Source organism: Ischnura elegans, chromosome 6 (genome assembly GCF_921293095.1).
Source record: "Ischnura elegans chromosome 6, ioIscEleg1.1, whole genome shotgun sequence".
Classification (NCBI taxonomy): domain Eukaryota; kingdom Metazoa; phylum Arthropoda; class Insecta; order Odonata; family Coenagrionidae; genus Ischnura; species Ischnura elegans.
The window spans coordinates 24,467,193-24,487,848 of record NC_060251.1 but is presented as its reverse complement, the minus strand read 5'-3'; the positions used below and the strand labels follow the sequence as shown (position 1 = coordinate 24,487,848).

Sequence of the window (20,656 nt, the reverse complement as noted above, 5' to 3'; positions counted from 1 at the left end):
CAATATTAAGTGCACAATGCCAACTTCTCCTCACGGAATTTCCAACCACTGTAAAGTCAGACGTTTGTTTTGTCCCAAATATTAATACTTTCTCAAAGATGCGGTTGCTTCTTCCTCTCTAATTCGAGTAACTTTCCATTTTTCTCCTCAACGATTCCCTCCTCTCCTCCCATCAACAACTCCCTAACAACATCGACATAAGTAATTAAATATCAAACGTTACACTTCAAATGGGTTCCGTTCAATATCAATTGAGGGGGTGAGAATCCAAGGTGTACAAATGATAATTAAATCTCAACATAGTTAGGAATTTATAGGAATTCGGTAAAGAAAACGAACGAGATCAACTTGATATTAAGAAGAACATTTGATTTTCCACTCGATGATGAGGATCAAATGAATCGACCGAGATAGGTAATGATGAAATCCTAAGAAGAGTAGGAGGGAAAAGAAACCTCATGAAAACCTTAAATAGAAGACGGAGCAACCTTATAGACCACATCTTGATGGCCTGATGAAGACAATCGTCGAGTGACAAGTAGATGGCAAGATCAGATAAGGAAGACCTCGAAAAAAATATATGGAACAGGTAAAGAAAGATGTGAGAGAGAAAAAATATGTACGTGTGAAAAGATTAGTTGATAGGAGAATTGAGTGGAAAGCTGCGTCAAACCAATCTTAGGATATTTGACCAGTGATTATGATGATGCCAGCACAGAACAGAGATCACTCGTATCCTCTGGCTTTCCAAGTCTTTGTATTTTTCTATTAACAATTTCTGCGCCAAATTCTGTTTAGAAAGAAAATCACTTGTATCCCTTGGATTCCTACCCCCCTTAATTGTGAAACTAGGAATAATATGGAAAACAGAGCCTCATGAATTAGGGTTTATGGATGAAAGAGTAGGATATCCTCTTAAATCAACAATTTCGTTCTCTACTTCCGCGGTTGGCCTCTGGGAATTAATGGCTTCCACGCTTTCACCACGAATATCGAAACTTCAGCCGTGGCGGAGAATGGGGAGGCAAAGCAGGAAAAGGATGGAGGAGGTTATTCTAGGCGTGGGAGACGGTAAGTTTGCACCAAATGGCGCAAAATATTAATCTCCAACACACAAGTCAATTTATTCCCGGCATTAATTCAAACTTTCCCCCCCTCAAGCGAAACAACGAATACCAGCAACGTGAACGGCGATAAATAAACATTATCCAGTAAAATTGACCTCCAACCAAATTTCACGTCGTCGTATCACGTGAATCGTTTCTGTTATTACCGATATCCGCCTATCTCACAATTGGAGAAATTGATTATCTTCCTCATTTATCGGAAAAAAAATCATCACTAAGAGAATCGAGAGATGCCACAATTTGACAATTGAATCCATCTTGATGCAGTATTACGATTCGCCTGCACATATTCACAATTTCACCATTAGAATTCATCTCGCTCTAAGCATCAACTAAATTAATTGCGCAAAAAAGGCGTATTTACTGCGAAAATTATTACTCAAATAATTCTTCAAAAGAAACCATGATTGTTCATCAAATTCCACTCATACCATTGCCTTCAAAATGGCTATATATTTAAATATAAGCATCTAAGTAGATCTAAGCATAGCATAGAACGGAAATTATTCCTGCTCAAATGCGACAACACATTTTAAATTGATAAAAGCATTAACATATGGTTATCATGGAATTCACTTATGAAGTAAAAGAATATGTTATTTATGAGTTTTACATCACTAACCAGCCTATCAGCCAATACTTTTAACACACCGCTTTTTGGGTTAATCCTACATGAGACGGAAAGCGACACCATAAATTTCACGCAAGCAATTAAGGACCAAATTAATAATGCTCGCACAGGATAACGACTTTTAACTCGGAAATCAGATTTTAACGGTTGGGAAAAAAGAATGAATCGTCACATCGAGACTCATTCAATGTACTTTGAGGAGCAACCGTAGAAAAAAGGAAAACAAATAAGATCCAAAAGGAAAAAAAAAAGAACTCACAAACGTTTGCAACTGGATCTTGGCTGTAAAACAGACGCATAAAATCGTGCCTTAATGCGAAGCGGAATAACAATCATGAGAAATTATGACCTGCTTTGCAACGGCAGCCCCAGACCCATCTCTTTCCCCAGGATTTTCCTGCCTTCTTCCCGAGCGCCATGGCGACCGCTGATATCCAACAGGATGGGGTGAGCCGGCGGGGGCCTCGGTAATGGCGTTCGATTCCCAATTAGGGGCGGCACAGGGTTTTACGGAGGCGCGGATCGGATAGGAATTAATCCGCGATCCTTTTGATGGCTGTCGGCCGCTGAGGGAAAGGGTGGCGGCATAATCCAGCAATTTAACGTCTGCGGCAAGACGGGACGTGAGTACAAGCGAACAAGAAATTTTAAATGAATCCAAGTGGTCCTCTCGTTACGATAATTTTTCATGGAATTCCCATGATATAATCGTTATACAACTCTCACAACGAAAAAACTCATCGATGATTTTAAATTATATATTTACCGATTTTACTTTTGAGTTAATTAAGTGAGACATCGAGTTTAATAAAACACATTAAACTTTGTACGTTTCAAACGATCTGAAAAGGTCAAAACCCCGACACCTGGCGAGTGATCGTGTCATTACCATGAGAAAATCCTTTCCAAGGATTGTTCTTGGTAGTAAAATGGCGGCGTTGATACCAGTAAATTTTTTACCACAAAGATTGCACGGAATATGTAAACCTTACCGAATTTTAATCAAGTATTAATAATTATACAATCCAATTTTTGTAACATTAGTTTAATGTGTGAATTCGCGTGTCCAATGGGAAATCGCCTTTCCTCCAAGACATCATATCACAGCAAAGAACGTTTTTTCTAGAGATTAGGTAAATAAATCAGTGTTTTACATGGTTTTCTAGTCGTATTGGAAGTAAATACAAAATGGAGTATTAATTATGATTTCAATTTCTCCTTTCTGTATAAAAATTCGCGTTTCAAGGGGAAAATTTCCATCTTTCAAGTCACCTAAACAAAATAAATGAGTACCTTTTCTTTAGACAATACTGAATTTATCACTATTTTGCATCTTTTTCTCATTTTTAGAATGGAAAACATTACTAAAAGGAAGATTTTTACATTGTCAATTTTTTTATTAAAAGAATGAAAAAAACGCTAACTGATGTAATTTTACTCAACGAGAACGAGATTCATGAGATATGAGGTTTAGATGGGGCGATAACTGCATGGGGAGGGGATGCCGAAGACCATGTTAAAAGTCGAACCAGAATGTTAGGTAAGCAATTTAGTAGTACCCAGACAGTGAGTTTAATAAATGTAATGAAAGAGTTAAACCTAAATGTAAACGAAATGAAAAATATGGAATTACACTGAGTGAAGAGGTGGTTCGCAAATGGTCCATACAAATATTAGTTAAATGAAATATTAATCTTAATATAATAACAATAATAATAATAAAATAAGGAAATCCAGTGGAAATATTTCAACGTCTCATTTACCTAATATTAAGAACTTCAACCACATCGGGCCGCATATCAGACAAGAGCTCCATGTAAACCTACAAAATCCATTTAGATAAGTTTAATAATAAGTAATCTTTCAGTTTAGCTTCCAGTAAGATAGTATTAATGAAATTTTTAGCATATCAACTGACCCTCTTCCCTTTTTTCATTTTAATCGTCTAAGTCTATTCAATCGTAAACCATGTAGTTCCACGTCCTCCATCTCTCCGTCGCTAGGATTATGTATTGAAATAGTAAGCCTGCCTTCCTTGAAATAGAAATGAAAGTTTTCATTATTAAATTCCTCTGTTATTTATTCAGGATAATTCATAGATTAAATATTTTATGGCCGTTATAAATCAGGGTATATCAGGTTTTTCGATCACAATACGACAGCTTTCAATACGACAACTTAATATGAATGTGCCGATCTGTATTCAGAACAAGCATCAATACACTTCTTCTTTTCTTTATATTTTCTATTACGTTTGGCTATTACCTTTTTTAAGTACAAGCGTCAAATCTAAGCATTCAAAATTAAAGAGATAATTTATCAAAAATGCAAAAATATCACCAAGTAAGAGAAAATATTTCACTTAACAAGGAGCTTTAAACCAGATATTATATATTTCTACGGAAAAATAAAATTTACATGGCATTTTTTATGTATAAACACGATTAAGACTTCAAAATATTTTTAAAAATTATTTTGCTTAACTTTTACATTTTTCAATTTTTATACACATTACCGTTGGTAAAATAGCCACAAAAATAATAAAAGCAGATGATGAAATAATAAACGCAGAAACAAACGCGATACTAATACAGATCGCATGAATCCTACTTCGTAATACATTATAAAGCTAATGGAACTGTAGATTTTAATACCACAATGGGTCCTTGATCTGCAATAAACCTGAAATTTTATAAAACTTCGCGCAGTAATATAACAATAGAATCGTCGGAAAACAAAATTATACCGTAGAGAACGATGAGAAATAGAAAATATGCATGATGAGGCAGAAAAACTAGAAGCCACTCTACCTTATGAAATTCCGGCAATTCATTATAAACGTCCAACCGCATGATGAAAAGAGACACTCACCTGCAAAATGTAAACATAACTTTAGAAAAAGTGCTGCAGAGAATAAAACGATAATATATCGTAAAACGGCAATCATATTATCTTTAGGGTTTACAACATCAATTTATGCCATTTTTATACACACAATACACTTCATTGCAGTATCCAAACGATGCAATAAATTATACATTCACCTAACTAACCGACTAAGCACTACTCTTTCGAATGAATGTTAAAACAGTGATTTTATTCGTAAATCACAATGGTAATTATACAGCAATAAAAACTCAACTTCACTAACGATTTGAATTATGAGAAATTAAAACGATGAAATTCAAATTAATATCAAAATAACATAAGCATTAATATTAGCAACATAAATTTAAGCACTGAATTATAAGTATAAACCACATCGAATTATTCATTCATATAAATATATAAAACGAGTACAGATATTCTGCAGCCATCCCTTCTATTCAATTTTTGATAATACAAATATCAGTTAACAGGGTTATAAAAGTATTTTATCACAGAATAGCAAGTTTGTATTGCAATAGCAAAATAACTAGCAGTTAATCACCTACATTTTCAAGAGTATGCATGAGTTACGCATGAAAAGTAAAAATTATAAATATTTACCGTGCAACGTAAGAGATCTAGGTCGATATCGAGAGAAACCAAGGGACATATCTATTTACAAGCCTAAACTATTAAAATCACCATTCTTAAACAAAAAAATAGCACCAGAGATCTCCGGAAAAATCAATGTAACAGCGTTCGTGCGAAATTGATCTTCTTATAAAATATATAACCCTGCAACAGGCCCAATTAAAATATAAAATGACTATTGAATAAAACTAAAACGCTGAAATTTTTCTCGATGAATTTCTCCAAGAAACTCAGGCTTAGTAAAAAAAACTTCCTAAATCCAAACGAAAATAAAAAGTACTTATCATATTCCTTTGCTCCTGACCATCTCGGCTTCTAATCGCACAGTAGGCCGGGAAATAAAATTTCACCTCTGAAAACGCTTCATTTATCGGCAATTATCGACCGTATAAAGGAAAAAAATAAGCAGGGAAAAGTTAAATTTTTTAAGAGTTTTGAATTGACAAACACTGAAACGATATGCAAATATGCAACAAAACAAAGTGTCCATTTTTGGTAGAGGAAATAAATTTATGAATAACTCGCATTGAACGCATGAAACACTGCTTAGTCATTAGCACGCAGGTGTGAGAAACAGAGAAAGCGTTGGTAAATTAAGTGAGATTGCAGAGACCTGCCTTAATTTTTACATTTGAAAATGAAGAGGATTCAGCCTAGTGGACAGGATGGGGACATGGATTTGAAGCTGAAAAAACGTGTGAGAGGTTATTTATAAGCATATATCGAGGTGAAGAATAGATGACAGCCATTGGACTACTTTGAATCAATCGGATGGACGTATTTAGAGACAAGGGATATAGATACGCGCTTTCACCGCAAAGTTTCACCCATTCAAAGCTATATTCATTGCGTTCAATTAGGATTGGTGCAGTATTAACCGTCCTCCTACGCACATTATATTGCCGATTAATATTCCAAATAGGTGAAAGGGCGCTTCGGGGCGAAAATCGCCTGAATGCTTTCGTATCTCGTAAGCGCTGTCCTAATTCGATAGCGAACGGCAGAGCAGCACGGGTGAAGCTCATTGGAGCCGATTTAAACTAATATCACCAGGGAGAGAGGAATTTATGCGCTTGAATTGGATTGATGAAATTATTTAATAAGATTATGCCTTTGCAGGGGCGAAAATGGCGGAATGAAGATTGAAAATTCAAAAATAGGATTTGGTTATTTCAAATTAAGCATAATGAAATCTCGTAGGAGGAAAAAATTCATTTGATTAGCAAAACAGGGACTCTCTATCTAAACTTTAATTACAAGCAATGTGGGATAAATTCACTTGAGCAACCCGAAGTTTTCAAAAGACTTACAGACTCATATGCACTAGCCATTAACGAATGCCTGCTCTATTTCTATCCTATCCTTGCGGAAATGAGCTATTAATATCAACTTATTCTTTCTATGTTCACCTCTTTTCTGTGATACAGCATGATATAATTTGCGAGAATATGAAAAATATAATCGCAAAAACTAATTTTTTTAGTTAAGTCACAGATTTTTGTAACTCATTTAGAATAATGAATATGCAACCTCTAAAATAATTAAAATGGTTAATTTAACAGCAAAAAACCTCGTCAAAACTAAAAATAAACGAAATTTTAGGTGAGACCCCGGAGAGCATATTTTATTTTAAAAAATCAGAAGAAAAATTCAGAGCAACATGATAGTTTATCATCTCAGGGGTTAGAATTTTGAATTATACTGCCACATGAGGCGAATAAACGAATAGGTACGTTATAAGTGTAAGGGTTCAACACAAAAATAATCCAGTTTAGTCTGGCGAGCCTTTAAAGCCACAATAAACACTGAGTGCCAAAATCAATGCCATTTCCAGGATTATAGCATTCGATGGAGGAATTAACTTTATGGATTCCTTTAACAAATAAACCAACTTGCGATATTTCTAGGTGAAACGACAAATTTGAAACACGGGGGGCTGGCCTTGAAATATCGGCTCATAAAGTGGGTCGAATCGAAGGCTAAATCCAGGGATTCGTCCAAATTAAACCGAGTGCAGATGAAGGTCAACTCGGAAACTACTAATTCGAAGTGCGGGGGAGAAGTTTGGTGGATTAATATACGGTCAGGTAGGCTAGGGATATAGAGGCGGGAGAATGGCATAAACCAAAATCAAATTTGGTAGGTAACAAAACGATGAAGGGCTTAAAATTCAATTTTTATACAAGGAATTCTTCGTATTTCATGAGAGTATTTTTGTAGGCCATTATAGCTAATAAATGGGACACTCTGTATAGTTTCATGCAATACCACAACTCAAGTTCGGGGACTTATTCTTAAGTGTCTTCGACTGCTGAAAGAAGAATTTCGTGACTAGCAGGCCCGGTACTCAGGGTCTCAAAACTGGCGTGGGCCAGCATCAACGCTGCGCACGAGAAAATAGACGCAAAAAACGAACAATAGCTCTCATATTCGAACGAAATCCCCGCAAGCGGATCTCTACATGGTTTCATGAAGCACAACGATATTGGGGAGACTCCGAGTTGTTCTCCTTTTTCCAAAGAAAATGAAAATCCGGAAATATTGGAAATTGAAGGGACAAGATATAAAAAAAAGAACTACGATGGCCGGTTGCTGGCCGCATACCTGTTGGAGCTCATGTCGGCCTTGGATGTACTCTTGCTCGGAAGGTAAGACGCGAAAGCGGGAGCAAGGATTCCTCCGGAGATATAATGGCCCTCTTTGCGCGGACGCCAGAAAAAAAGAAGGAAGAGACGAAAACGGGCCAATGGACGAGGACGAGATGACGACAACTTTTTAAGGGATTCAACCGTCATCCACGGCCACAGAAGAGGAAAGAAAAAAAAAGACTTGGCGGCCTCTTTCCGAAACGTCAAGAAAATCCTGATAGTCGAGGGACAGTGCAGTAGTGAAAAAAATGTTAGAAAAAACAAGTGAGGAGTTTTTTTTGTCGGAAGAGAAATTTTTTCTACCAGCTAGAGGGCGGGGTGCTCCAAGGCGCTATTCGCTTCGATCAAAAGACTGTCCGCAAACGACTCACGCAAGACCCAACGCTGCCGCCGCCGTTTCTGCAGTGACCCAAATAGACGTGGCGGCCGCGGCGGTTCGGACTCAGCTGCAGGAGAAGGAAGGAGTTTAATACGCAAAGACTTCTTTCTCGCCGCTATGCGCCGGTGAATCGCACCTGGACCACATTACGGGCAAAGGGCGCCACAGAACAGCTGGTGGATAAAAATAATAGAGCCACAAAATGAAGGTAATAGGACCCGCGGACAGGTCCCAACCCACCGATCGTCTTACCTAATCAGTTCGGTCACTTCATTAGTCAATTTTACTTGAGTTAATTTAGAAATCACAGGTGAGACCTCAACGTAAAATAAGATTGAAATTCGAGAGATAATTTTTTCCGCCAATGACAGGAAAAATCTTAGGATGCATATTCACTTACTTTATATTGAAGTACATACTGCCAAGCAATCCGCCTCAATAAACGTGTAGCAGGGGATATAAGGGCACTAGGCGCTGACAAAAAAATGGAAATGGTCTAACGACGATCCGCTTAGGATTTATGAGAGCCCTTCATAATGCGGGGGAAAACGAATTTCCATACATAACCAACCGGCAAATATCCGTTTCAATTTCCTCATTCATTTCGGCAAATGGCAAGAAATAACATTTACTTCTTCCCTCTTGAGCAAAATCTCTTAAAAAACTGCAACCATTTCAACGTCTAAACTGCAACTATTTCAACGTCACTGTGAAATACTGAAGCATATACCTATCCCAAATACCAATTCGATTCCTATGCATAGAAGCAGCACCAAAATAGACGGGATGAGAGTGATGTACGTGGTTCTGTTAGTTCGACTGGCAAATCTTGGACTCACAGCACTGCGGTCGTACCAATCAGAGTAATTGTCCTCCTACGTAATTTCCGACAGTTGATTAGGATTAGCGCTTTATGGGACCTCAAATTTAGCCACTTACCGCATATCTGCATTTGATACACGCTCACATGTTTGGGCTGCATAATTGAAACGGGACAAGCTGTTTTCATTCAATACGCACATGTTAGTTACGCTGATGAAAGGTTGTTATTTTCCAGAGCTGATATCTAAACTTCAGTTCTTAAAACAACATTAATCAGGAAATGGTGGAGATAAAACAAAACCAGGTAGATGTTCCGACAAGAAACTTATGACCAGGTCATTCAATTAACCTTTTAAATTAATCAATTTCAGTTTGAAAGATAATACAGCATGAATTGAAGCAAATTAGAAACATTTTTGAAGGATATAACTTTATTCAGCAAAGCATTAAAAAACACAATTGGATGTAGTTACGTTAAAATGATTATTGTACCTACGATAGCATTAAACTACACACAGACTGTCACAACAGCTACATTTTTGAGGCAAGAGCGATCCCCACACGAGCTATGAAATTTAATAACAATATTAAAACAGAATACATGCTGTAATAATTATTTACTATATAAGCCTTAGGACTACGAGAATCTAAGGAAGAACTATCAATGTATCTAACATTCTTGAGACACTTTAGCTATGGCAGACAATTATTCTACTGCAAAACTTAGGTATACATAGAGCGTTTTGGCAGGGAGTTATCTAACGATTTGATCGTTGGATTATTCTTCCTCATAGAATGATCCTCCAAGATCGTTAGAACATTAATGGCTTGCCGGGTTTCGGTTATAGTAGGGCCCTCTTCGCTTCTATAGCGCTGACGTGTTTTTCCACGTCCCGTTCCTTCCGCTCCCATCCTATCCCAGAGGCGTCGACGGGCTCCTATCGCGGCGGCGCCTCTATCCTTTTTCCTTCCTCTCCAGCCCCTCCCCGGGTGATCGGGCGTATAAGTCTCTGACTTGGTTCCCGGCCCCGGTGTGTTGCATCCCAGAAGGGTTCCCCTTGAACCATCATACTCTTTGTCTTCATACCCCTCCACCACCACAAAGTATAAATGACCAAATTCCATTGCATTTATGAAAAGACCACTCTTTTCTGGATTTTCAAAATTAATAAGTCCGTGGCTTCTAATAGGGTGAGCTCTCTCTCCCCTAATCAAGCATACCTCCGAGTTGAAACACTGGCTTAGAGAAACTTCGCCTCCGCCCCGCAAACTCCGCCAACTCCCTTTCAATCTAACAATAATTAATGATATTTTAATCGAATTTACCTTTGACTATCGAAGAAAAAAAATTAAATCCGACATTGGAATGGATTTAAAATCGGAAAAATATAATCCGCGACAACTGAAGCTATAAGAAATGAAATAAATATCAATTAACAAGAACAAAACTTCACACAAGAAATCTATGGCGAGATGAAGAAAGATATTTCCCCACGTCAAACTGAACATAGAATCGATTGCAAATTATATTTGCTTCGCTTGATTCAAGCAAATCCTAAAGACTCAAAAATCCATCAAATTAAAATATGTGACTGGAATTTATTCAAAAGTCGTCACAATAAGATATGATGGGCTTATAAAGATATCACCGCAAATTAGTAACGTGGCCAGAATTTTGAAATTTTGATTTGGGGGTGGGAGGGGTGGGAGGGATTTACCGGAGATTTCGGGGCCCTTCCAGGGTGCATGGATAACACCCCGGGGCCAAGGGGGATCCATGGGTCCCCTTCTGAAGGCTCAAGTGGGGAGGAGTTGTAATCCGTTGCTACGTCACTGCTGAAAATTATAATAAGCAAAATCATCAAAATTTTTCAAATAATAAATTTCTCCCCGATTCCAGAAGAGAATAATAACTATGTAAATATACAATGGCCAAAATCAAAGGGTAGTCAATCAAACAGGAAGAGTAAACCAAAGTCACTGTGAAATTAAAGACGGCAAAAATATACACGAAAAAACAATTGAGCGCACAGTTAAGAGATCGATGTATCTTTAATTCCACTGTCTAGCGTGTCCAATGTTCTATGAGTATGCATAGGACAACCCACACAAACTCGCGTGGGACAAAAACAAGCGCATGAAGTTTTCTTTTGTAGAATGGAGAGACGAAATATATATGTACGTTCAGTATACAGAAAAAGGAAAAAAAAGACGATCGACAATGCGCAACCAATCGACAACGCGGAAGAGAAGGAAAAATGAAAAAGGGCGTTTGCATGAAAGACCGGGATGGTATGAGAATATAGGAAGGCACGCATTTTTGCCAGTGTGTGTTTCCGGACACACAGAGAAAGAGAGAAAATGGGCAAGAAGACACATGATGACAATGAGCGCTCAACTGCAGCATCCACAACAGACGAGAAGCAATCACGAGACCGCAGATCGACAATACGCCGCCAGAATGGACTTTCCGTCGGAATTAATAAAAAATGCGAGATATGGGGGCTAGTAATGAAGGATGATACGAGATAGGAAAATAGAAGAAATGGAATGTCAAAGAGAGAGAGAGGAGGAAAAACAGAAAAGTTTCACGTGGCTCACAGAAACCGCCAATGGCGATGAAGAGAACATGTGGCGCTGAAAAAAAATTAGAAAAACGAGGGATGCATGGAGGTAATGCTATTTTTTTTACAAAGAAAGAGTATTGAAGGTAATCCTGAGGCGCAGCCAAAAGAGATTTGCATGCGTTTATACTTTCTCGCTCTAAAGCAAAAGAGGTTTTCAATTGATCTCATTAATTTGACGTAAGATTGAAGATTTTATTCGGCCATTCCTTGATTTAATTGAAGAAGAAAATAGAATTATACCTCGCTGCATATAATTTATTTTTATCGTAAAGATGTTATCATTTACTCAGCAATTTAAAATTGAAGGTTTATGAGAAGGTGAGGATATAGTGAGGTGAGGTGTGGATAGAGTGACGTGACGGCTAAATATGAATGTTGGGAAAACCCCGTTTGACGTTCTGGTTCCAGCTGCCGCCGTGTGATGAGGCCACCTTGGTACGACACTATAGGCGCCGATACGATGCAGGCTGCTAGCAGGTAGCAGGGTACCCTGATAGCAGGTAGCGCTTGTATTAAGTAAGGATTATTAATACCCTATCAAACGAAAAAAACTTTCCGACCATAGGCAATTTTAGTAGGAGATTATTAAGAGATGTTGCCTTGAGCTCTGTGCCACATGCATACATTGGTAATGTCAGAAGATGTTAAACTCCTAACTACTCGTATAGAATCTAGGTCCCTTCGACGTCACGTGGAGTGGCATCGCATGGGTGCCAATCTGGCCTTTTCCAAATGCGGTTAAAATTGACCATTAACATTCGTCTACACTGGGATTTCTAAAACCAAATAATTTGTATATTATGAAAATACTAATGTATGTTAACGAATCGCAATCGATGTCTTTCGTTTTTTTATGAGAAAAACTACCGCAATGAACTCCTTTCTTCAGTACACCACAATGCCTTCATGCTACTACTTAACTCTAACTCCACATTCTGACCATACATCCTGTTCTTGCTTCCAACGTTCCTCGCTTGCCCACCATCCTTCCCTTTTATCATAGAACCCATCACATCATTCCCTCTCTCCTTAAGAACTCGATCCATCCATACCCTATTACTTTCTCTCTATTCTCCGAAACAAAAGAAAACGTAAGGTGGCAGTCGAGTAAAAAAAAGAAAACGTTGAATGCATTAATGTTCATATAGGTAGACTGCGGCACATGCGGGGGGCTAGATTGAAAAAAATAAGAAAACGGAAGCTGCGCTGCAGTGGATGATGCACCATTTGGTGCACGGAGAGGAATTGTTTCCCGGGGAATGTAGGCCGTTCGAATGCCTCGTCTCTCTCCTCAAAATCCAGCACTCATGCACTAGAGGCAGCGAGAGAGAGAGAGAGAAGTCTGCTAATGCGTTGCCTTCACTATACCATCTCCAACAAACGGGCCCAACCCCAACGATTCAGGATTTGCGAGAGCGCCCAGCAATTATTCCTTCGCAATTACTTCGCGTAGGAGGGGGGGAGGGGGAAACAAGGCAGAGGAGCAAAAAACAAAAGAGCGGGTAGACCTGGCATGCATTTTTTTTCAAGCATCGGATTCCGTTCGGAATCCAATAATTCGTGTGATTGCAGTGAATGGTCATGTTCGATATCCGCATTGATTAAGGTTCCAAAACCTTCTGCTTTTGGAAACGGGCCGCTTGCTGAATGATTTAGCCTCTCTTTGAACCGCTCCAAGGGACGAGTGGATCTGGGTAGGGGAAAATATCGATTTATTTCACTTCCTAAGAGAGACGTAGAGGGGATGCACAGGATAATAAGCTGTTTGGGTATAATAATTTAATATGAAGGTGACACTTGGCAAGACTACATCGGGATATGTTATTCGCCGGCCTCAATGGCGGTGGAGTTAAGTCCTCGCCCGCCAAACCGATGGCCGCGGGTTCGAGCTCCGCCTGGGCAGGGGTGTTTCTAAATATATGGTCCAAATCTTTATTTATTTATTTCATTTCAAAACCTCCGAATACAGCTAATTTCGGCCATTTTATATCGGAGTATTAAACAAATTTAAAAATTGCACGTACACAAACAACCATGCCCTGGGTAGGGGAAATTACCAAGGCGGGACTCGAACCGGCGACCTATTGTCTAGCCGGCGAGGACTTTACCCCGCCATCGAGGCCGGCAATCTATTAAAATTATCGTAATTGGGGGAATCATTTATTATTACAGTCATTCACATTACTATATTTGGATGAGGCAACCGATAGCTGAGGTCATTAGTGCCACGAGAGAAGGGCAGATAAGAGAAGGTGGAGAGAAACCAGGTTTCGGGATTATCCTAATCCAAACAAAGGCGCCAAGTGTCACGGCTTAACGTCCCATCCGATGGACTGATTGTTGTACTTAAAACGCCATCCAAAAATCAGACTAGTACGAATCAGAAAGTCTCGGTAAAATCCCCGCCACCGCCAGGATTAGAACCCGGGCCCACCGGGTTAGAAGCCAAAATAAGGCTTTGCTGGAAAGTTTAGATTAATCAGTGGGCATTCAAATGAAATAATTAACAGAAGACTTCCTCCGAGCATCCAAAAAGAATGACAGCCGAAAAATGAATATGTAAAATTTCATCCGTTGATATTGATTTTTAAATTAGGAGTTTGGGTTCAATGATTGCCAGGCAATCATTGTCAGGCGAATGTATTCTGATTCAAATTTACACGGAGCAATGATCCGCAGACAAGGATAAGATTTTACTTTCTCGCGAGTATGAACCCTTTTTGTCATTTTTCAAACATATTATTATATAAAAACTATTTTAAGCGTGTTTACTGCTGCAAAGAGAGAATTTGTGTAGCTGGCGAGACTATTTCACATAGCTGGCAGAATAGCCACAAAAATTGTAGTTGGTAATTATAGATTAATAACATAATTGTAAAGTGCAGAACTTTTGTGTGTCCTATGTACGTTTTCCAATGAATTATACTATATTGTAATAAATATGTTTTGCTTGCCACCACACCAACCCAATCCCACAACCAAATCGGGTTCAAACCAGCTTACCTCTCCGTACATGATCGCCTATAACGATAAAAATATCGCCTTTAGACTTATAAATCCTTCCAACTTTCACCTGCATTTCTACTTTCTGTCTTCGCACACATTCAAATGGGAAATCAGTAACTCAACTATTCAGTGATGAACGTCGTATGCTGAATACATGGAATGAGATGATAGATTCCATCCAGTACGAGTACTAATATTTGTCCACACTCTGACGTATACCTGAATTGACAACAGCATTAGGAATAACGTGGTAAGACAATTTAACCCTTTTGATGCCATCCTATTTTTCCCGGTAAGCTGAAGAATGCCAGGGCTTTTTTTTGGCAAATTTGTAGGTTTGCGCTTAAAAATTTACATGGAGCCTAATATGCATTTTCAGGAACTATTATTTTTTTTAAATTTGCTCCCAAAACTTACGGTTATGTTAAAGCACAACAGATACTAACAATAGTTATCAAAGCTACACGAAACACAAAAAAATAAAAGGCGTGAGTGTAAAAAAAAACCCGACCGATAGATCCGCCCTTAGCACTCTTCGCACATATCTCCCGGGCCGATGGATCGGCCCACTGGCACTATATGGATTAATAAGTGAAGGTATGAGATATTACACGGATATAAGATGGTCTCCGGTGGAATTTCGTAGTCTTTGAATCATTTTGAAGCTTCTTATTTCCGCATGTATAATGATAGAATACTTCACTGACGAATTTTACGCATAGGGCTCCGTTCCAAATCAAATAATGAGTATGAATGCATTGAATGACCATGTTCGATCCCCGCATTGATTGAGGACTTAAACCCTCTGTTTTTCGAGAAGAACAGCTTTTTGAATAGATATGCCCACTTCTTGTACCACTCCAAGGGGTGAGCAGATCTTCGCACGGCAGTGGAGGGAGAATATCGATTAATTCCTCTTTCAACGAAAGAGGTAGGGGATGGGGTGCAAGGAGGGTGAGCATTATGGATGAAAAGATTTGAGATGAAGGTCGTGTGCAGAGCAGTTGTAATGGAAAAATGGGCAGTGAGGTGCCGGTGACTACAAGTTACCACATTTGGCAACAATTTGCTACCTTTTAAACGGAGATAGAAAGGATTTAGAATAATATTATTAGAGATTTTGATTGAAGATATCAGTATGTAGAGTAATTAAAGTCTGCTTCTAATTATGCAACGATGGAATTCTGGAGTCCTTGAACCTTTATAGAGCTATTTTTTCCTGTTTTCATGCACAACTAATTATTGACGGGTATTTATAAAAATACGAGGAATATCCTATCATATACAAGGAATTCATTGAGTATCAAACTAACTTAGACGTTTTTTTTGAGTAACTGGTTCACGTAAACGAATACATGCACTGCATTCAAAGTTTTCATGAGGTTTTGACGGATGGCCTCGATGACAAAGAATCGATAGGAGATATCATGCGTCGAATAACTGGCGTTATTTTCCTTAAAACGGTGTGGATAAATACCATTACAAGTACTGTTCATTTGATAATGCTATTTGAGTTACAGGGTGATGTTTTTGAGAAGGAAAATGAGATACCAGCGAAAGATGAAACTTTTTCTAATTCCCCTACGGATACGTATCTTGGAGAGGATGTTGAAAACGGTGGAGGGTAGAATATTGGGTAAACGAGGGAGAGGAAGGAAGAGAAAAGGATTTTTTAGATGGAATGAAAGAGAGTAGGCCTTATTGTGAATTGAAGAGGGAAGTGCTTGATGGCAAGGAAGACTCCCAGAATTCTTCCTCAGTGCTCCATCGGAACCTACCTTAATCGGTAGAATACTTTAATATAGTACTAATAATGCTATATTTAATATGCTTACATGTAAAAGAGAGCTTTCGCAGAATCGCCAACATTTCGGCAAATTCAGGGTTACCATTATTTTCCTAGATGTGTGCCGTTGAGGAAAAATGATAAACTCCTATGAAAGTACTAGAAACGTAGTCACGTTAACGGGGATGCATTGTAATGGGGAGAGGAAATGTTTCCATTATGCCGACTGATGGGTGCTGCATCTCTGCCGCCGAGGCTTCCATCTCGCGGGAACCGCGGCAAGCACACATCCGGCTTTCGCGCCCTCCCCCAAAGGGGGAGAAGGGGGAATTAGCCGGCAAACCGCCGAGGGCACGATGCAGCCAGCCTCTGTCTCCCCCGAGTGAGGGATTGGCCGGTTTGAATGGGGAAAGGGAGGAAGGCGCTAAGCCGGCGAGACAACGATCGCATTCCCGCCAACGCAAACTGTCGTCCGCGGAGATTCCCGCGTCGCAAAATGGGTCGCGTCAAACGGCGCTTGTTCCCCTACGTCCCAACAGGGATTTCCTCGAGGCAGCGAATTCAGGAATAATCCACAAATAAAAAAAACAGTCGACAACAGGGATAATCTGAAATATTTTATCGTATTCTAAGGCAATTATCAATTCTTATTATTGGAATTGAGAAAAATATTGGCGATTACATCGAGAAGAAAACAAGAAAACGTTAGAATAAACGCAACTTCAAAAGGTGTTCATCTGTTTCAAGACGAGAAGATAAAATTTTTATGCATATTTCTAAAAAAATGCCAAGATGGAAGTTCCCTGAAATATCCTCACGCTTTTCATCTGAATCAGTATCTACTACAGAAATTAAAATGATTTATATCACTCGATTCTATAAAAATGCTCCTAATTGTAATTGAGCCGCATTAAACAGTATTCTCTCGATTCACAATAGGTATTCCTAAGGCAACGATAAAAAGCGATACCACACAAAGCATAACCGGAAATATTCTCTATTTATTAAGCAGGGAGAATTTATTCTACATCAACCCAGCCATCGTAAGCAGTGTCTCCGCAGTAACTTCGTAGAATCTATCATCCACATACAAAAAAATACTTGCATTCAGTAATATTACATAAAATCCATAAATTCCTACGTGGAATATTACCATGCATGCATTTATATTGATGGCTTATCGATTTTTATTACAACGAGCATGATATTTCCAATTCGAGGCATTAATTTGCGAGACGTCTATGATTTGGAGAGTAAACTTCCAATATTTGGCAAGCAACTGTATGAATACTGTGATTTTGGCACCAATAATTTGAATCTGGAACACACAGAGCCTCGAATGATTGAAGATTGGCATTACTGGGGATGCATCCTCGTGCTAGGATCACGGGAGGAGACAACTCCTTCCATTAGCGTGGTATCTCCGCGGATGAACTCAAGAGGAGACACCCGCAATTCCGACCGGAAGATATCCAGGGGGATAAGTTCTGAGGGTGTCGCTATACCCCTACTTCTGTGTTACACCCCTGACACTCCCGGTAGCGGCGTGATTGGTATCGACAGCAAGTAACTCTCTCTATCTGTGTAAACAGAACCAAATGCAAGCGATGACACGCTGCTCTCCCGCGAATCCGCTCGCAATGCATGACGGTATTGGCGACACAATTAGAGAGAGATAGCTCAGGTTAGAGGCGTACTAGACGTAATCACTTATTGTTAGTCCAATACCAGGATGATTACTTCGGCACTTCATTGGATATATGAAAACCCCAATGAATACCACGGGGTCAAATGAAAGAATAACCAGACAAATACCGTAGCAACTACATTACAGACTCATTCAATCGTCAGAAAACTGGTTTGTGAACGCACTTAATTTATCCCTATCCAAGGGTATTAACAATGGAATTTTATTTCACTGAGAAAAATCTGGATCTGTAATGTCATAATGAGCAGTTTTATATTTTTCTCTCAATATTGTGGACCACTAGAGATCAAATTACAATTGTTCATATTTATCACCAGAGTTTTACGATTTTTCCTTCCTTAAAAGGAAGAGAGCGCCTAATGGCAGCAATCAATATTCCATTGCCTCCGTATAAAAAAGCACATAACTCTCTTTCAAACATAAATTTTTAGGCATATTCTTCGGATTTCTCCAAATGTATTAACAAGGAAATCTTATTTCACTGACAAAAATCTGGATCTGTAACGTCATAATGGGTAATTTCTTATTTTTCTGCCAATATTGTGGACCATTAGAAATCAATTTGTTCACATTTATAACTGAGTGTTACGATTTTTCCTTCCTTAAAAGGAAGAGAGCGCCTAATGGCAGCAAGCAATATTCCATTCCCTTCGTATATAAAAAAGCACATCACTCTCTTTCAAACAAATATTTTTAGGCATATCTAATGATTTCTCCAACGATGCATTTTTGGCGTTAGGGAAAATAAAACTCAGATACACGATAAAATATATCATATTATAGGTTTAAGATCGAAAATGCTGCACCACATACCTATTTCACGTATTGACGCCCGATCACTGTGCTAATTCTTTGACAGCTCCACGCTTTCCGCCGAGGTAGCAAGCCAACTAAAGCGACGTAGTATCACCGCGAATGATCAAGGTGGGAAAATATTTTACGAGAATACGCGACTCCGAGGGTGCTACGAAATCAAATCCTTGGGACTTGGGAGGCTGTAAAATGCGAGATCTGCGCTCATTAAATCCACGGACACAGCGATGATAATGGTGTTAAGGGCCGGCTAGAAAGGGGGAGATAAGGTGAGGAGGGGTGAGGGGGGGGTGAAGATGAAAAAGAATTAATGGGAGGAGGGGGAGGGGTGGCAATGACAGGGGAAGTAGAGTAGGATGGAGAGAAAGAACGAGAAAGTGAACACAGATAGGAGACGGGAATTGGGGAAGGGTTCTTTATCCTTCGGCGACAGGGGGGGGGGGGGGACTTGAAAAAAAGGGACTGAGCGGTGGCCACATAAATCGGGTAAGGGCAGAGACGAGACCGCTCCTAATATGCTATTCCATCCCAGGCGTAATGGAAGAGCGTGAAAGATGAGTAAAAAATGACCGTGATAAGGCAATGGGGAAGCCGGGGAGGGGTGAGGCGGAAATTTTTATTGGCACGACGAAATGGACTACGGTCGCAATCACGGCCGAAAGAGTGGGAGGAAGATCTATCTATCAAAAAAGGAAGAAGAGGTAATGAGAAATTCCAGAAAATGAAGAGGCCGTGATTACATCCAAGCGAATTCGAAGTAATCCACCGATTTCGGTAGGTTTCCATGATCAGAGTCCAGAGACCCCAAAATGAAGGATTTCTTGGAGCGAAAAACTCAATGGTAACTTGCTTCATGTTTTCCTACCGAGCATGTCCATTCCTATTAGACAATAGTTATGCCAGACTGCTTCAGAGCAAAGAATATTCGTGAAGAAACCAAATAAAACGAAGAAAAATTCTGTAACGATAATTCAACAAACGGAAGGGCCAAAAAATGTGAAGAGGGAAACGTATTGTTTTAAGTGTAATCTAATGATTAAACATTATTTCTCTCATATCAAAGTCAAAGATACCAAAAAAGCGGATTTTCGGAAAAATAATGAATAAAAGCTTCAAGGAATTTGATGAAAAATTTCTCGGGATTCCCACCGGGTGTGGTATTGGGTTAATTCTCCCGACCAATGTTGCGGTACATCTCCCCCCCGTAGATGCGTACGATGTAAAATTTTAGGTGTTGGGTTAATGTGGTATTGGGTTAATTCTCCACACCCGATGGGAATCCCGATAAATTTTTCATCAATAAATACGCCGGGAAAACCTAAAATGTTTCAGGGAATTTGTTTACCGATTACTTTTCCGCGGTGACGCTGTTCTGGTATATAGCGCTTTACGGTGCAGATACGTAGACGCTGAGCTAGGAGGACAAGAAGAGACAAGAAGCGCTTGAAATGTGGATTTGGAGGAGGTTGGAGAAGGTGAAGTGGACAATGAGGAAGAGGAATGACGAAGTGATGGGAAGGGAGAGAAAACATCCAGATGAGATACGGAGAAGACAGAAAGTTTGGATGGAGCGAATGGTGAGCGGAGGTT

General features: G+C 39.2%; 1 protein-coding gene across 3 annotated transcripts in view; it reads right to left on the bottom strand.

The window, feature by feature from the left end:
- The window catches only part of LOC124160197 (bifunctional heparan sulfate N-deacetylase/N-sulfotransferase), a 1,039,810-nt gene that overhangs the window by 290,177 nt on the left and 728,977 nt on the right, over positions 1-20,656 (bottom strand). The gene's annotated exons all lie outside the window — the stretch shown is intronic.